The 16,701-nt window shown below is 41.2% G+C and overlaps 1 protein-coding gene and 3 non-coding genes across 5 annotated transcripts in view; 3 read left to right on the top strand and 1 right to left on the bottom strand.

Moving 5' to 3' along the window:
• LOC124384323 (rho guanine nucleotide exchange factor 4-like) overlaps positions 1 to 16,701 on the bottom strand; it is an 89,264-nt gene that overhangs the window by 20,952 nt on the left and 51,611 nt on the right. The window lies entirely within an intron of this gene.
• trnar-ccg lies at positions 7,384 to 7,456 on the top strand. The gene has a single exon. It is a non-coding gene; the product is annotated as a tRNA-Arg (tRNA).
• Positions 9,355 to 9,427, top strand: trnar-ccg. Its single transcript has one exon. It is a non-coding gene; the product is annotated as a tRNA-Arg (tRNA).
• trnar-ccg lies at positions 15,911 to 15,984 on the top strand. The gene has a single exon. It is a non-coding gene; the product is annotated as a tRNA-Arg (tRNA).

Below are 16,701 nucleotides of genomic sequence, written 5' to 3'. Positions count from 1 at the left end.
ACAGTAATAGCTGTTTTGTGATTGGTCTCCCCACACACACACACACACACACACACACACACACACACACACACACACACACACGTGTCTCGTCAAAAACCTATGCTTACACTTACCTGCATCTGTCTAAAAATAGCTTCCCAGTTTCGGCCAATCACAAACACTCATCCAGTGCATCAGTGTCGTGTATGGGTAGGAGGTGACAAATCACCGTGGAAACACGACACACACAAACACAAACACACACACACACACACACACACACACACGCACGCACAAGCACACACACACAGTAATGAGGGAAAAGAATGTGACGAAATTATTATCATGAACATATCTACCTCTCTATATATGCGGCTGACAAACAGGGAAATAAAAAGGAATGGAATTATGGATATATGAACAGTTGATGGATAGATAATTCATTTTATTATTTTTTATTAATTCAACTAAATTTTTCAGTGTGTGTGTGTGTGTGTGTGTGTGTGTGTGTGTGTGTGTGTGTGTGTGTGTGTGTGTGTGTGCGTGTTAGTCCAGCAGGAGGCGCTAAAGATCGCGCAGTGATTTTCTACTGTCTAGCGCACCTTTACACTTCTCACAGGAGAGAGCACACACACACACACACACACACACACCATCCATCCATCCATCCCCATTGTTTTTTGTTCATCCATTACTGCTTTAAGCTGAACTAATTCAACTTATTGTTCTCTCTCTCTCTCTCTCTCTCTCTCTCTCTCTCTCTCTCTCTCTCTCTCATCTACTGTCACTATTCCAATACCGGCCGCATCAATAATAAATGACACACTCGTATATCATTAGTGGAAAAGGCGATTCCTTTCAGAGTTCTGATTTGAATCATTTAAGGCTGGCTCGCTGCAGAAGGAAGGTCACATCACGATTAAAAAGGACCCAGGGGCACTCAGACACGGGAAGGAGGAAGGAGGAGAAAAGGGAAAAAGGGCGAGGTGGTGGCTTTAATTTCTGGTGATTGACACCCGAGCGATTCTCAGGAGATAAAGAGAAATAGAAGGAAGAAAGGATTGGAAGCCACCCTTAACCCCGGCGAATCTCACATCTCGCGCCTCTCAAGTCACTCCGGCTGGAGGAGAACATTTCCTCTAGCATGTTCTAGTGTTTGTGGACACTGATGTGCTGAACATCCCATTCCCCAAGGCCTAGCCGAGGACCCACACACACACCACACACACACCACACACACAGACACATGCACATACACACACACACACACACACACGCACACACACACACACAGACACACACACAAACATGAGTTTTGTCCTGAAATCCTCTCACACACGTCCCTCATACCCCCCTCTATTTTTATACACTCAACCTTTCACTCCCATCGTCCTCTCCCTGTCCCTCTTTCACTCTCTCCCACGGTTCTCAGTCCCTCAGGGTTTATGACCTTGAAGACACTTTCAACATAATTCCACGAAGAAGACAAGAACAGTGCAACGATTAAGGAATTAACCATCATAACCGGATGTTTTCCTCTCTCTCACACACACACACACACACACACACACACACACACACACAGGACTTGTTTCTCCATGGAAGAACTACAAAAAGACAGATAGAAGAAGATGCTTTCCGTGGTCAAGAGTGGAAATATCTCCTGCTGTAGAGCTCCAACCCTATTAAACATCTTATGGATGAAATGGATGAAAATCATCAGCTCTGGCCTTCTCACTTCATCTACATCAGAACCTGGACTTGCACAAATCGCCACAAAGATCTAGTAGCACATCTCATCTTCTCAGTAAAAATAGAGGTAAACAGGAAATGGTGACTAAATGTGGACTGGAATGTTCAAACCTAATCAAGGTGTTACAGCATGTAACTAGCATGCTAACTGCTACCACCTTCAACATGCTTATATATTTAATCATTCTGGTTTATTTGGATGTATCTAGAAGGCTAGTTTACTGATGCTTTCTAACGGATTAGCAGTTTGCTGGAATGCTAGCAGGTTACCGTAATGCAGGTGGAGTACCTAATGATAACCATAATGCTGTGTGAGAGTGTGCTAGTGTGTTTGCTATAACGCTAATTGGTTTTCTTGTTTGGATTTAGAATGCTTATTGGTTTTCTTGTTTCCCAGGATGCTATTGGTCTAGCTTAGCCTAGCATACGTCACCCACTGCAATGCGAATGAGTTATCTCGCTAACTCTAATGCTAGTGGAGTAGCTTCATTACTCTAATGTGAAGAGAGCATCCAGTTTGCTATAATGAGCTTATTTATTGGCTTAGCCTGCATGAGGTAATGCTAATAGGTTAGATTATGTGCTCCAATGCTACTCAGACTGCGCAATAAAAGACAGGGGTGTTTACACAAACACACACTTCCTGGTTTCTCAGCAAGTGCTGACGTTGCTGCAGTTACAGGAGCTACCTTTTACACCCCTTAGAATTCTTTCATTTCCTACAACAGCGTGAATCCCTGAGTGTTTTCTTCCTCCTGTACAGTGATGAACCCAGCGAGACGTGTCCAGACGCACAGCCAGACAGGAGACAGAACCGCTGTGCTCCGATGTCTGGAAGACACTGCAGTCTCTCGAGGCTAGATGTCCTCCACTGACCCCCTTTTGTCTCTTCCACTGACACCCCCACCACACACACACACACACACACACACACACACACACACACAATGTTATTAAATAGGCTTAGCCACCACATGAACAATCATGTCTCGGATCGAAAGACCCTACAGAGGATAGTGAGGACAGCTGAGATGATCATTGGAGTCTCTCTCCCCTCTATCATGGACATTTACACCTCAAACTGCATCCGCAAAGCCAACAGCATACAGCATTGTGGACGACCTTACACACCTCTCACACACATACCCCTCACACACACCCTCACACACACACTCTTCACCCTCCTGCCATCAGACTGTGTAACAGCTTTTTCCCGCAAGCCATCAGGCTCCTTAACACACAGAACTAAACTGAATTCACACACACACACACACACACACACACACACACACACACACACACACACACACATTCAACTGTGTGTTACTGAACTGTACAACCTGAACTTAGCACACACTCATTACTCATCTCAATCCATTCCACCACCATTTATTTATTATTATTTATTCTTCACCATATTACACTGTTTACATGTTGGTTTTTTTGCACCTCTTGACTGCTGCTGCTGCTGTTTTCTGCACTGTATTGTGTTTGTTTATATTTACTCTCAGTTATAGTCTTTATAGTTCTCTTTGTACAGAACTGTATATTCAGAGTGTACAGTGGGTTTACTGGTCAGCGCTCTCTTGTGTTATGTGTATTGTCCCACACTGTCTAGTGTTGCCTGTCTGTCTGTCCTGTCTGTCTGTACTGTTGTCTGTACTGTTGTCTTTATTGTCTGTACTGTCTATCTGTACTGTCTGTACTGTCTGTCTGTACTGTCTGTCTGTTTGTACTGTCTGTCTGTACTGTTGTCTGTACTGTCTGCACTGTCTGTACTGCCTGTACTGTCTGGTTGTTCTGTCTGTTTGTACTGTCTGTCTGTACTGTTGTCTGTACTGTCTGCACTGTCTGTACTGCCTGTACTGTCTGGTTGTACTGTCTGTCTGTACTGTTTGTCTGTCTGTCTGTAAAGTTTTTTATCTGCACTGTTTGCACTCGGTTGCACTCGATGCACTTTATGTAGCTTTATGTTGTGTTGTAGCTCTATGTTGTTGTTTAGTGTAGCACCGGGGTTCTGGAGGAACGTTGTCTCGTTTTTACTGTGTACTGTGTATCACTGTGTCTAGTAGAAATGACAATAAAAGACTCTTGACTTGACTTGATGGTCTTATGTGCACAATCCAGCTGTTACCTCCTCACCACAGGTGCATCACATGTATGATTCTGACCTGGGCATCATTTTATATATAACAAAATATGGACTGTGTTTTGTCTGTGTGTGTGTGTGTGTGTGTGTGTGTGTGTGTGTGTGTGTGTGTATGTGAGAGAGAGAGAGAGAGAGAGAGAGAGAGAGAGATTGCATAAACACAGCTGTGCTTGGTTGTACAGGTATAAAGAAGTGCAATCACACACACGCACACACACATACACTGCAGGTTGGATGCCTGCAGTAGAAGAGATGAGGCAGAACAGATGTTCAGATATTCCGTCTTTCTTTCTCTCACACCCACAGACACAGAAACACACAGACACAGACACAAACACACACACACACACACACACACACACACACACACACACACACACACACACATATTAAATGCAATTAGACAAGCAGTTTGCATTTCACAGGAGGTCTGACAAAGCAGAGTTAGATACAAGGTACATATGTGTGTGTGTGTGTGTGTGTGTGTGTGTGTGTGTGTGTGTGAGTGTGACATGCTGAATGTTTTCAAGGACACAAGGAAACGAGATAGATTGATCCAAGAAGAAAGAGAATGAAAGAGAGAAAGAGAAACAGAGAGATCATCTCTACACCTCTCTCTGATTTTCTTTTCTTGGATTTTGTTACTAGAAGGTAAAACAATTGAAAATGAAAACACGTGTAAATATAGTAATAAACACAGAGGCACATTCCTGAGTTTATAATAATGTGTATGGGGTGTGTAACGGATAAGACGATATGCGATGCTTGGGGAAGAATCGCATATTATCTTACCTTGCGCTAGAGCTTTTTTTTTTTTGATGACCCTCAACTCCATGGTGTAGTTCTTTACCATGTCCTTATTTGGATCGACTCATCAATCTCATTCATAAAACTAAGAACTATGTGGTTAAGGGCCTTGCTCAGCTTGGTGTGGCTGGTTTAAGCTCACAACCTTTAGCTCCGAAGCATTTGTGGTAATAATTTATCCCAGTGGCCTGAAAGAACCTCATCAAGACCCTTCTGGACAGGCTTCAGAACTCCACAGTGCTGCTGCTGGCCAAGACGGGTTTTTGTTCGTCGTTTGTAGCTGATAAAAAGTAGTCGCTTCTCCATATATACTGTATATATACACTATATTTCCAAAAGTATTGGGGACACCTGGTCATAAGTTCGGTATGTGAATTATGAGCATCATATTCCACATTTACTCCCAATTTGCTCATAATATTCCCTCCACTCTCCTGAGAAGATGTTCCACTAGATTTTGTAGTGTGCATATGGATATTTGTGCTCATCAGCCACAAGAGTGTTAACAAAAGGCAGGTAATGATGTAGGTGAGGGGACCTGGGGTGCAGTCAGCGTTCACATTCATCCCAAAGGTGTTCAGTAGGGATGAGATCAGAGCTCTGTAGCAGCAAGATCTTCTGCTCCAAAGCATGTAAACCAGAACTTCAAGGGGCTCACTGTGGTTCATTGCCATGCTGGAACAGGTTTGGGTTTCCACATACAATTGGGTGACTCAGCTTTGTGGTAACAGTTTGGAGAAGAACCACATATAGCAGGAAAGGTCAGGTGTCCCAATACTTTTGGCAATATAGTGTATATACCATGTCAGGTCTAGTAGCCCAATTTTATAAGGCATCAGCTTCTAGGGGTGGAAGTTGTGGGTCCACATCCCAGCAGGAGGCCCTGTGAGGTACTCAACAATGAATTGCAGGCTGGAGGTATATGTTGATGCTTTAAATTCCCATGAGGAACATCTTACATGCTTTTTTCCTGGTCTTATTAATAGGAGGGTAAGATAAATACAAGTAGAACCTCCACATTTGACACTTACAGAAACATGCTGAATATTATCAGAAAATGGTACATCTGGCTAGATCATGTGGCATCTGGAGAGATCCAGATTTACATGGTAAATACTACAAATAGTCCAGTGGCATCAAAAGACACCAAATAAAAAATAGTCCAACATCTAGCGAATGCTATATAACTAGGGCAATTTGCAAATAAATATTGATCTCCAGTGTGTTGTGAGACCAATGACACACAAATGTGTCATCCAATCGGCTACTGTAAGGCATCAACCACTGGGGCTGGAGTTTCCTGAGATTTTCCTGAATTGTTGAGTCAAGTCTTAGCAGACCCTCAAAAAGATCCATATTTACATGGGAAGTACCTCAACTAGTCCTGGACTGCATAGCACACTGATGTAGCTAAAGTTCAGAAGACAACTGACACAAACCATCTCAGTGGCCCAAATCCCACCAGGGTTATTCTTTTGTTGTTTATCAAGTGCAGGAACTTGACTCAGTTTAGTGGCATGATCTAAAAAAACAAAATACTGTTATACTACAATTGTACAACCTTCAGGAAGCTCATATTTCATGAAGCCAGATGCAGGAAACGTCCAGACCTTCCAGATTCCTCAGACGAATGAGATCCTTCACCTGGAGTTGTGTAATTCTTATTCTTGGTCACTGAACAGCTTAAAATACATTCCTGACAAACGTCCCGCTCCACAGTATCATGGATTAAATCGAATGAAACTTTATGAAGGCATGGAACATCAGGGTCACTGCTGCAAACAGCTCCTATGACTTTATGTTCAGCTGCTGCAGGAACTGAAATCTAATTAAATCCAGTGAATGGGTGGACCCAAGGTTCAAATCCCACTTGGGTCATGGTTTTGTGTTATTCATCCTCAGGAACTTGAGTCAATTTAGTGCCTTTCTTCTGCGAAACAAACTGCTGTTATATTACAAGCATACAACCTTTGAGAACTATGGAGGCTGATGCCTTCTATGACTCCATCACCTCTGTGATCCGTCTCTAAAGACCAATTCAAGGAACCACATGATCTCTTAACCATTAGACCAACAGCAGAAGAACCTCCAGACCTGCCAGAGCCGTCAGACAAATTGAATCCTTCACTAGGAGTTTTGAGAACCTATCCTAATTTCCTGAGCAATAAAAACGTAATAAAGATGTGGAACATCAGTGTCACTGCTCCTTCGACATAGTTGATTCTAATTAGTGCCAGTATCTGGGTGTGGAAGAGAAAGAAACCAGGATGTACCATCACCACCACCACCACAATTACCACTATCACTGTGATCTTTTTTTGGAGACCTGTTCAAGGGAACTCAGGTTTTCTTGCCTACTCTATTAGTTGGTGCCACTGGTCTGAGAATCTGGTCTTAAATCTACTGTTATGTTGCAACCGTTGGAAACTATCGAGGTTGATGCCTTAAAAAGCAAAAGAAGCCACTTTAATGATCACATCTCTTTGATTTACTCTTTCTAGAGAACCCACAATCGAATAGTTAAGGCATCAGACTCTGAGGCTATGGATTGCTGAAATGTTCCTCAATTGTTGGGTCACAATAATTCAAGTCTTGGTAGATCATATTAGAAAACAGAGATAAAGATTTTCATGGGAAGTAATACAAATAGTTCAAACATTCACCTAGATATAGTTAATGAGCTACAAGCATATGACCCAGTGGCCTAATGGATAAGGCATCAGCCTCCGGAGCTGGGAGTTGTGGGTTCGAGTCCCGCCTGGGTCTTTCATTTGTTGTTCATCTCCAGCAGGAGTTAAAGAAAAATTAGTGCAATTGTCTGAGATTAAAACCAGTGTTATGTATGAATCTACAGTATGCATGTCCAGTCCTTTCCACAAAGGGTGCAGGTTATTATTCCAACCAATCAGCAGCCACATAGTCACTGAAGATAAAAGTCTTTCTATTTAAACTGGTAGAATTTGGTGTGGACTTGCTTGGCTGGAGTGAAAACCTGCACCCACACCGGCTCTTTGTGAACTATGGGTGTTGGAAGCTTAAAAAGCCAAAAGAAACCAGTTGTTAATTCCATCAAGTAGAGGACTTAAGGGACTGTAGATTTCTGAGATGTTCTTTGGTTGTTGAGTTACAACAATAAGGCAAGTTTGGTAGTACCTACTGAAGGCACCTAAAGAGGTTCAGATTTACATGGTCATTACTGAATCATTTTTGCCATTGCAGTGATCCTGCACCTGAATTAGCTGATTCGTAGCTGGACACCAGAAATAAGTGGGTTTAATGCATTCATCTGGAGACACTTCCAGAATCTTCAGTCAGAGAGCTCCAGTGTCTTTGTGATTAGCTACTGCAAGAACTGGAATCTAATCAGTTGTAGAATAGAGAAAGAGGCCAGGATTTACCACCATGAACACTATGATCTGTCTCTGGAGACCCATTTAATAGAATGTTCTCCTGACCTGCATAAGAGCTACCAGAATCCTTATGGAAATGAGACTCTTCACCTAGAGACACTAGAGGAACCTTCAGGAATTCTAGACATTCAGTATACAAATGAATTTTGAGGAATCCAGATCTAGAAGGTCAGTAGAGCATTGATAAGGTGTTAGCTTCTGGAGATGCTTGTGACGGACCAGGTGGAGGACAGAAGCAACCAATATGCAGCAATACAGTGTGGAAAAGTTACACAGTGACCCAAATGGATGTGGCCTCATGGGGATGTCTGTAGGTTGGGATTGTGGGATTGAATCCCTTCTGTTGTTCAAGGTATAACAAAACTATCCAATCCTAAATTAAAAGCAGGTGGACACAAAAGAAAAAGCATGTAGGTGTTCTTCAGATGAACTGGTTCTTTTCGAGCAGGAAAGGAATTAAATCCTTCGTTTTTTGAGAAATAATGGAACACTCCACAGCTCTGTTTCTTACTGTCACATGATCAAAAAAGTGCAGACAAATTACAATCAAACACTCAGAAGAATGTTCTTAATGTAATCCAGATCTACTTCATCCACACCATCCATCTTGTTATGTAGTGTTTCAGCAAAGTGACGCATAGATAATCATTTTAGCTCTAAAACATAAACATGACCCAGTTAAAGAGCAGCTATCAGGCATACAGGCTTCAGTATAATGACCTTAAAACAATGCACAATGTGGCAGAGATGTTTCTTTCTAGACTGCTCATATACTGTACTTCCAGAACACTGAAGATGAGCAACGGTTCTACTGTACTTATCGTTTTACACTAACTGATATAGAAACATATGGTATGTTAGAAATGCATCATGGGGTTTATGGTGGGTTTATGTTTGTTGAGAAATACTATAATGAAATTCTTTAAGGTGGTCTTCATGTGGTCCACTGACCTAATGGATACAACATCAGCCTCTAGAGCTGGACATTGTGAGTTCAAGTCCCATCTGGATTGAGCTTTCTTTCTTTCTGTCTCTTTTTGGATGTTTGCAACCAGCTTTCTTTCTTTCTTTCTTTCTTTCTTTCTTTCTTTCTTTCTTTCTTTCTTTCTTTCTTTCTTTCTTTCTGTCGGTCTGTCACTCTTTTGCTGTTTGCCACCCAGCTGTCTTATTTTTTATCTGGCTCACGATCATTCTCTTTCTTTCACCGCCTCTGTTTCTTGCTCTCTGCCTCTCTGTCACTTGGTTACTCAGCGTGGCCCAGTGGCCTAATGGATAAGGCATCAGCCTCCGGAGCTGGAGATTGTGGGTTCGAGTCCCACCTGGGTCACTTTTCATGTTATAACGTAACACTCAGTTTAAGATAGAAAGTGTTATTATAGTATGAAACCATGTTGCTGACGCCCTACAGAAATAAATCCCACACAGGGGAACTGATGTTCTCCTGAACTGCTGTAATCCCACAGTAATGCATTCTTACAGCCCACAATATATGGTTCCGGAAGCTTGTTGAACAAAGGTCACTTATCCCCACCATGTCAGATTATAATGTGCTAATAGATAACAGGTTGAGGGTTCAAGTCTCCACAGGATTGTTTATTTGTAGTATAACAACAACTGCTTTGGGTGAGCACCCTGAACATGGAACTTCACAATTTGTGGATTTTTTTTAAACACAGTAGTAATGCATGTGTTTCATCACAATATAATTCAGACTACAATCTTTGATATTCAAAAGCAACCTAGGAAACGTTTTGAAGACCCGGGTCCTCAAGACAAAGGTCACTACTCTAACGACTCCTATGATTTTATGTTCAAACTCCTGGACCTGGAATCTAATTAGTTCCAGGGTCTGTGTGTGAGAGAGAAAGAAGCCAGATTGTACCACCACCATAAGTGTGATGTGTCCCTACGGGCCCATTGAGAAAAAACTTGGGTTCTCCTTCCTTGCAGAAGAGAAGAAAAAGCTTCAGACGTGTCAGATCTCTCATACTCATGAGATCTTTTACCTAAAGTTCTGTTACTGGATGATTCTTGAATTTGTAACCAATGGGTGCATTTAAAACTAATAGAGTTGATCTATTAGAGTTGAGAAGATCACAAATCCATGAGCAGTGTGAGATAGATTAGGCCTGAACCTTCAGAGCTTGGAGATTGTAGGTTCGAGTTATATTTTCCCTTCCTATAAACTATCTAAAATCCTCCTCCAAAAGCTAGCTTCATGAAGATATGCTTTCTATGGGTTGGAATTGAAGATTTCCTACAATACACAAATCTCCACAACATCTATTGGAACATCTTCCCAGAAGAGTGGAAGCTATTATAACAGCAAATGGGGACCAAATGTGGAATGGGATGTTGAAAAAGAGGCACATGCCATTATGTTCAAGTGTCCACAAACTTTTCTTCATAATTTTCTCCATTAAACTTCAACTCTGTAAATGCACAGACATCCCAGAGTTTAAATGTTTTATATTTATATACACTGTATTGCCAAAGGTTTGCGGACACCTAGTCATAAGTTTGGTATGTGCTTTTTGAGGATTGCATTCCACATTTAGTCCCAATTTGCCCTTCTAATTCCCTCCATCCTTTTGGGAAGATGTTTCACTAGATTTTGGAGTGTGCTTATGGATATTTGTGTTCATCAGCCACAGGTTAAATCAGGTACTGATGTAGGTGAGGAGGCCTGGAGTGCATTCGGTGTTCACATTCATCCCAAAAGTGTTCAGTAGGGTTGAAGTATTTTAGCAGTAGATCTTTCTTTCCAAACTATGTCAAGCAAATCTTCAAGCAACCTACTTTGTGCACAGGGGCATTGCCATGCTGGAACAGGCTTGGGTTTCCAAGTTGAAGTCTAATCTAAAGACGTCCGATACAATTGTGTTCCTTCAGCTTTGTGGTAACAGTTTGGAGAAGAACCACATATGGCAGAAAAGGTCAGGTGACCCAATACTTTTTTCCATATATATATATATATATATATATATATATATATATATATATATATATATATATATATATATATTTTCTAATCTCCCATTTTTGAATGTACTGAAAGTCAAGCCCATTATCACCAAGCTGTCACTCCTGGGGCCCTTGAGCAAGGCCCTTAACCCTCTGTGCTTCAGGCACACTGTATCATGGCTGATCCTTCACTCTGACTGCAGCTTCCTAACATCGCTGGGATATGCAAAGAAATACAAAATCGTTCATTATGCGACCCTGGACATCATTTCAGCGATTCAGCACTTACTGAAACAGCAGTAATCATAAGAAAACTGCTGTATGCTCCGATAAATAACCCAATCAGCATCAAGGCAGCCTCGGCCAACATCTGGATAGGTCACGATATCTGAATGAACAGAAATCCTACAACGGTGCTAGAAAAAAAAAAAACTGCTACAGTACATGAAATGCCCAGGAACATATGCTAAGCCATTAACATGACGGTCCCTCAACGTTTCCTCACCAGGTGTTATTTTCATTCTCCCCTTCTTGGAGTTAGTAAGATGTTGTCACGTTAGCAGGAAAAACACAAAGAAGCATAAAGTAAACCCCTCTGTCCTGAAGAACAGCTTCATCTCTGTCTGTTACAAAAGTGCTGACACTGGAGACTCCTTCCATAAAGGAGGAAACTCCAAACAGGACTGTAAAGACCTTCAGAAAGTTGTGCGTCTAGCAGAGCACATCTCATGGTCCACTCTACCCTCTCTGCAGGATATATACAACAGTCCATGCAGAAACAGGACTGTTAAAGTAACTTCTGGTTCAGTCTGCTGCCATCAAGCAAACGCTTCCTCTGTCTGATAGCCAAATCTGGGAGACTTACTGCAGGAGGAGTTCCTTCCCACAAGGCATTAGACTTCTCATGGCCATCTAAGCTATCCTATAAGTCTTCATTCTGCATCTGCAAACTTCACCTTACATTGTCATAATCATTGCTCCTGTTTTTGGTCTGTTATACCTCATAACATTTTGTACTTTCTTTTTTTGCTCATCGAAATATAACCTTATCGTTATATAATGTACAATTATATAAATGTACACAATTTACTCTTGAATCTTCGTAGTCGAAGATTCTGAAATTTGAACTGATTATGAAGCAAAAAATACAACAAACAAGACCCAGGACTGTTGACCAGCTAGAATCCTGTTGCTGACACGATTCCTCTGTAGGTGACCAAAGGCAATTTCCCCACTGATTAGCTTAGATAATTTCTCTTTTCTGTGTTTTCTTTCCATTATTCTTTTCTCACATCCCTGAGATGCAAACAGGAAGAACAGCAAAGTGAAGAGAAATGAATGAGAATAGAGAAAGTACCATATAAAGAGAGCTGATTGAAGCTTTGGTCCATCAGGAATCTCAGTGGAGTGATAAATATGGAGCATTTTAAGCTACGGTATGAACGTGACCTCTGGACCCCAGGGGACCAGAATGCATCAGAGAAAAAAGAACATCTGCTGGAATAGTTTGTAATAAAAGTATGAGGGAAAAGTGGATCCATTATTAATTCCAGAGGAAAATAAACAGTAAGATTTCATTTTTCTTAATGTAGCGGTGTTTCCGTGTAGACGATGGTGTATATGATGAGACAAGAAATCCATAAGTGTAATTAAAAACAAACTGCACTAGATGGCACGTCAGAACCAATCCCTGTCCCTGTCCGACCGGTTGCCATGGCGACTGGGAAAACGTTCACATGTTTCACCAGTTTTGAGAGGCATGTTCGTCTCTATGGCAATGTTAAACACACACAAGCTCTGCTGGATTCTCTGTAAAATCCCTGCCATAATTGATGCCAGGTTTTAGGAGATTGCGATGCAAACAGACATTTCAGTACTTTTCAATTCCGAGGATTTAAATAGTGTTGCTATAATCAATGTTCTTGATTGTTAGGTTTTTGGAGAACATTTTCCGGCAGCTGTTCTTGATTCTGCCTGGTTTGGAAGGATGAAGATATCAGGAGAATTTGAAAATGCTGAAGCCTGTGTGGGTTTCTCGGTCTTATAGGGGAGCTTTTAGATTCAGGTGCTGGGGTTTGGGGGTTTTTTACTTTACATGTGACTAAATAAAATTCACTTAGATTCATTAAACCCAGTGCAACATGTCTTCATGTATCATGAAGACTGTTAGGTCACTGCTGAACCTCCATCAAGCCAAAAATGAGACCCGAAGAGTTTCTGGTCTGAAGCTCATACACCCGTCATTCTTTCACTTTTCCAATGTCTGCTCCATCAGACAGCTCCTGTCTCCTTGTGTTCATCTGCTGCCTGAACTGGAATCTAATTAGTGTCAGTGTCTGTGTGTGAGAGCGACAGAAGCCAGGCTTTACCACTGTCATCACTGTGAAGTGTCCCTGGGGGGCTATTTAGCAAATCTTGGGTTCTTCTGACCTGCAGAAGAGCAGAAAAAGCTTCTGCCCTGCCAAAACCTTTGAGACATCCTAATGAGATCCTTCAGCTAGAAGATTACTGAATAATTCTTGTAATTCCAAGTATTTAGATATAGTGTTCAGGCATTAAACTAGTACTGTATAGTTGAATTTCAGGAGATCATTGGTCCAAATGTAGTCAGTGGCCTAATGGCTAAGGCATTCGCCTCTATAGCTTATGGGTTCAAGTCCCATTTTGATTATTCTCATGCAACTGGTATCTAATCTATTGTCAAAATATTGGGATTCTTGGAAGTTTGGCTTTTCCTCAAACTTTCGCCTAATGGAAACACAATGGTGAAGGTATCCATCAGAGATGTTAATTGCAGCTCTGATTCAATCGCTTATTTGTTTGTACACGGTGTCTCAGGAGAATTAGGAGATAAATATTATTCCAGCTCATCTTCTCAATGGACCAGGTTGCTTAGGAAACACCAGAAAAGCTTCTGGATCGGAAGGTTTACAACATGGGAACATTACAAGAGAAGTGAAGGGAAGAAGTGTGGACAGGGCATAAGCATACACTCAAACTGTCTCCTTTTTTCATTGGCAGGCTGATTGTGGAGTGTGAAATCAAAAGCATTCCAGATACTTTCCTGTCTGACTTCCTGGCATTAATATAGCTTAAAACGAGGACGTTAAGCTCTTTGTTTTTATAGTGTTTTGCATTAGAGTGCATTAACTGATTTACAGTACTAACTGAAACATTCTCAAATACATCATAAGTCATTGCCCAACACCAGGGGTCCCCAAACTACAGCCTGTGGGCGGAATACGTCCGTAAAACAAATATATTTAAAATATATAGTTTACTCGTATATATGTCTTTAATAATAAAGGGTGGCTTTCAAACTAAAATGTCCCGTAGTTATTAAAAGAAGTTGAGTTGATCGCTGGAACTATCGGCTATCAGCAAAAATCCATCCAGATAGTTTTTCCGGCTTCCGGTCGCTTTCGTTATGATAGTAATAATAATATTTTAATAGGTGATATATCTCTTGAAAGTAACGTTTTTTGTGTACGGTACAAAATAATATGCCAATTGAGCATTAGGAGGCGTAATAAATACATTTAAAATCAAAATAAAATCTCCACAATAATATTGGTATTCACTCATTTTCTGTTACAGATCGACCCGCCCCCTCCAGAAAGGAAAAATTATGTGGCCCAGAAAATAGTTTGTGGACCCCTAAACTACACCAAGGCATTTGATGACTTATGTAAAATGACCTGTTAAATGTGCAACTAGTCCAGGTTACAAATTTGTCTTTGTTTTGAGAGTACAGGAGCAAGGGAAGATGGTGGAACTTGAAAATCGGACCATCATGCATCAGCCTCTAGAGTTGGCGGTTGCCAGAGTTGCTGAAGTTTTGTAGCCAGGCTCCATCTGGTACACTGAACAAAGCTCTTTATTAATATACAAAACACCAGCAACATGGAAGAATCTGGATTGTAGAATTCAAAGGAAGCTGAATTGTGTAAAACATTGACAGGTAGGGTTGATGGCTGGAATTATTTCCTTTTCAACCCCCCCCTCTAGGAATGTAAAAGATCTTGCTGGGGATGCTCTCAGCTGAGACTTAAGATTTGAAGACAACGTCCAGTATAAAGGGCAAATTAAGGACAATATGGAATCATACATACTGTATGTACATAAATTGACTTTTAAAACGTTTCAGACGTTTCAGAACCATGTCTGGTTTCAGGTGTCATTGAATAACATTGACTTCTTGAGTTTCCGGGTCCAGGTTTGTATACTATATCATTAGTTGCTTAAGAGATGGTAGCTCATTGGTTAGGGATTTTGACTTTGGCTCAAAAGGTCATACAATTGATTCCTAGCACTTCCAAGCTTCCTCTGCTGGGTCCTTGAGTAAGGCCCTTAACCCTCAACTGCTCAGTTTAAGTAAGTTGCTCTGGATAAAGGGCGTCTGCGAAATAAAATCAAGGTAAGTGTACTCCTTTATGGTCTAACGGCTAAGGCACCAAACTCTTGGGTTGTAGGTGTTGGGGTTCAAGTCCTAGCTAGCTGGTTGCTTTGTAGTAATTTTTCTCTCTTTTTTCTTTTGCAGCATTTAACAAAGATGGGAAAGGAAAGCTGTCACTTTAAGCCTCTGTTGTTTTTTAGGCAGAATTTCAAGCTAGGATCCTAAATACAGCTTTCATAGTTCAGATTCACTATTTGTTGCTGGGGTTTTGGTGTCACTCTCCCATCTTTCACCCAAAGGTTACCACTTTCTTATTGTCTCTGTAACTTGAATTGCTTGTTGTGGTTTAATTCAGGAAAATTATTTCCTCAGTCTATTCCTAGACTGGGCACACATTTTTACAGGACCGCAAAACAGTAGATTGGTGTCTCAGCTGGCACAAATGGATAAGACCCAGTGGCCTAATTGGATAAGGCATCAGCCTCCGGAGCTGGGGATTGTGGGTTCAAGTCCCACCTGGGTTGGAAAACACCTGGAGTATATCTTATGAGTGTTTACTTCAAAGAATACTTAAGGCATCAGCTGGAGGTCAGAATAGCACCAGCTGCCCAGCTCCTGATGGATACAGCACATTCACTTATGAAGATCGGTGATCCACGTGACTAAGCGTGCAGCCTTGTGCTGCCATCTGTTGGCTTGTTACAAAAGTAGCCTCGAAACCTTTGATACCACCTCGGTAGGCAATGTTATAAAATCCAGGCTTATAATATATAATAGGATACAGTTCAGATTTCAGCTAATAAGTTTGGTGTCCACTTTCTTGAAGGATAAAAATATTTGGTTCAAAACACTACTACTAACTTAAATACCACTATCTACAGCATCAATACATGACTAAGTTCTGTTCCACTAGAAAAACATGAGGCATTATTTATGGCTCAATTTGGGACCCCACAACATTAGTTCTTATACTTACTTAAGCACCAGAATGTATTAACTGAAGAAAAAAAAGGAAATGTGCTGTTTGGTGAAGTTTACATAATTACTGCCATCCTAATGTGTGTTCAAAGTTCTTGAGTGCCATTTAAAATGTCATAATTACAGCCATGTTTATGGGACATATGTTCAGTCTAGTTTAGGGGACTCTTATTTTAACAGAAAGGTGCATGGCTTTAGGAAAAGGGACCTCCATGTTGGTTGCTCAAGATGGAGTCAGGGTCATATTCAATCAGTCAACTGTG

This window comes from Silurus meridionalis, chromosome 4, assembly GCF_014805685.1.
Source record: "Silurus meridionalis isolate SWU-2019-XX chromosome 4, ASM1480568v1, whole genome shotgun sequence".
Classification (NCBI taxonomy): domain Eukaryota; kingdom Metazoa; phylum Chordata; class Actinopteri; order Siluriformes; family Siluridae; genus Silurus; species Silurus meridionalis.
This window is presented reverse-complemented; position numbering and strand designations above follow the sequence as displayed.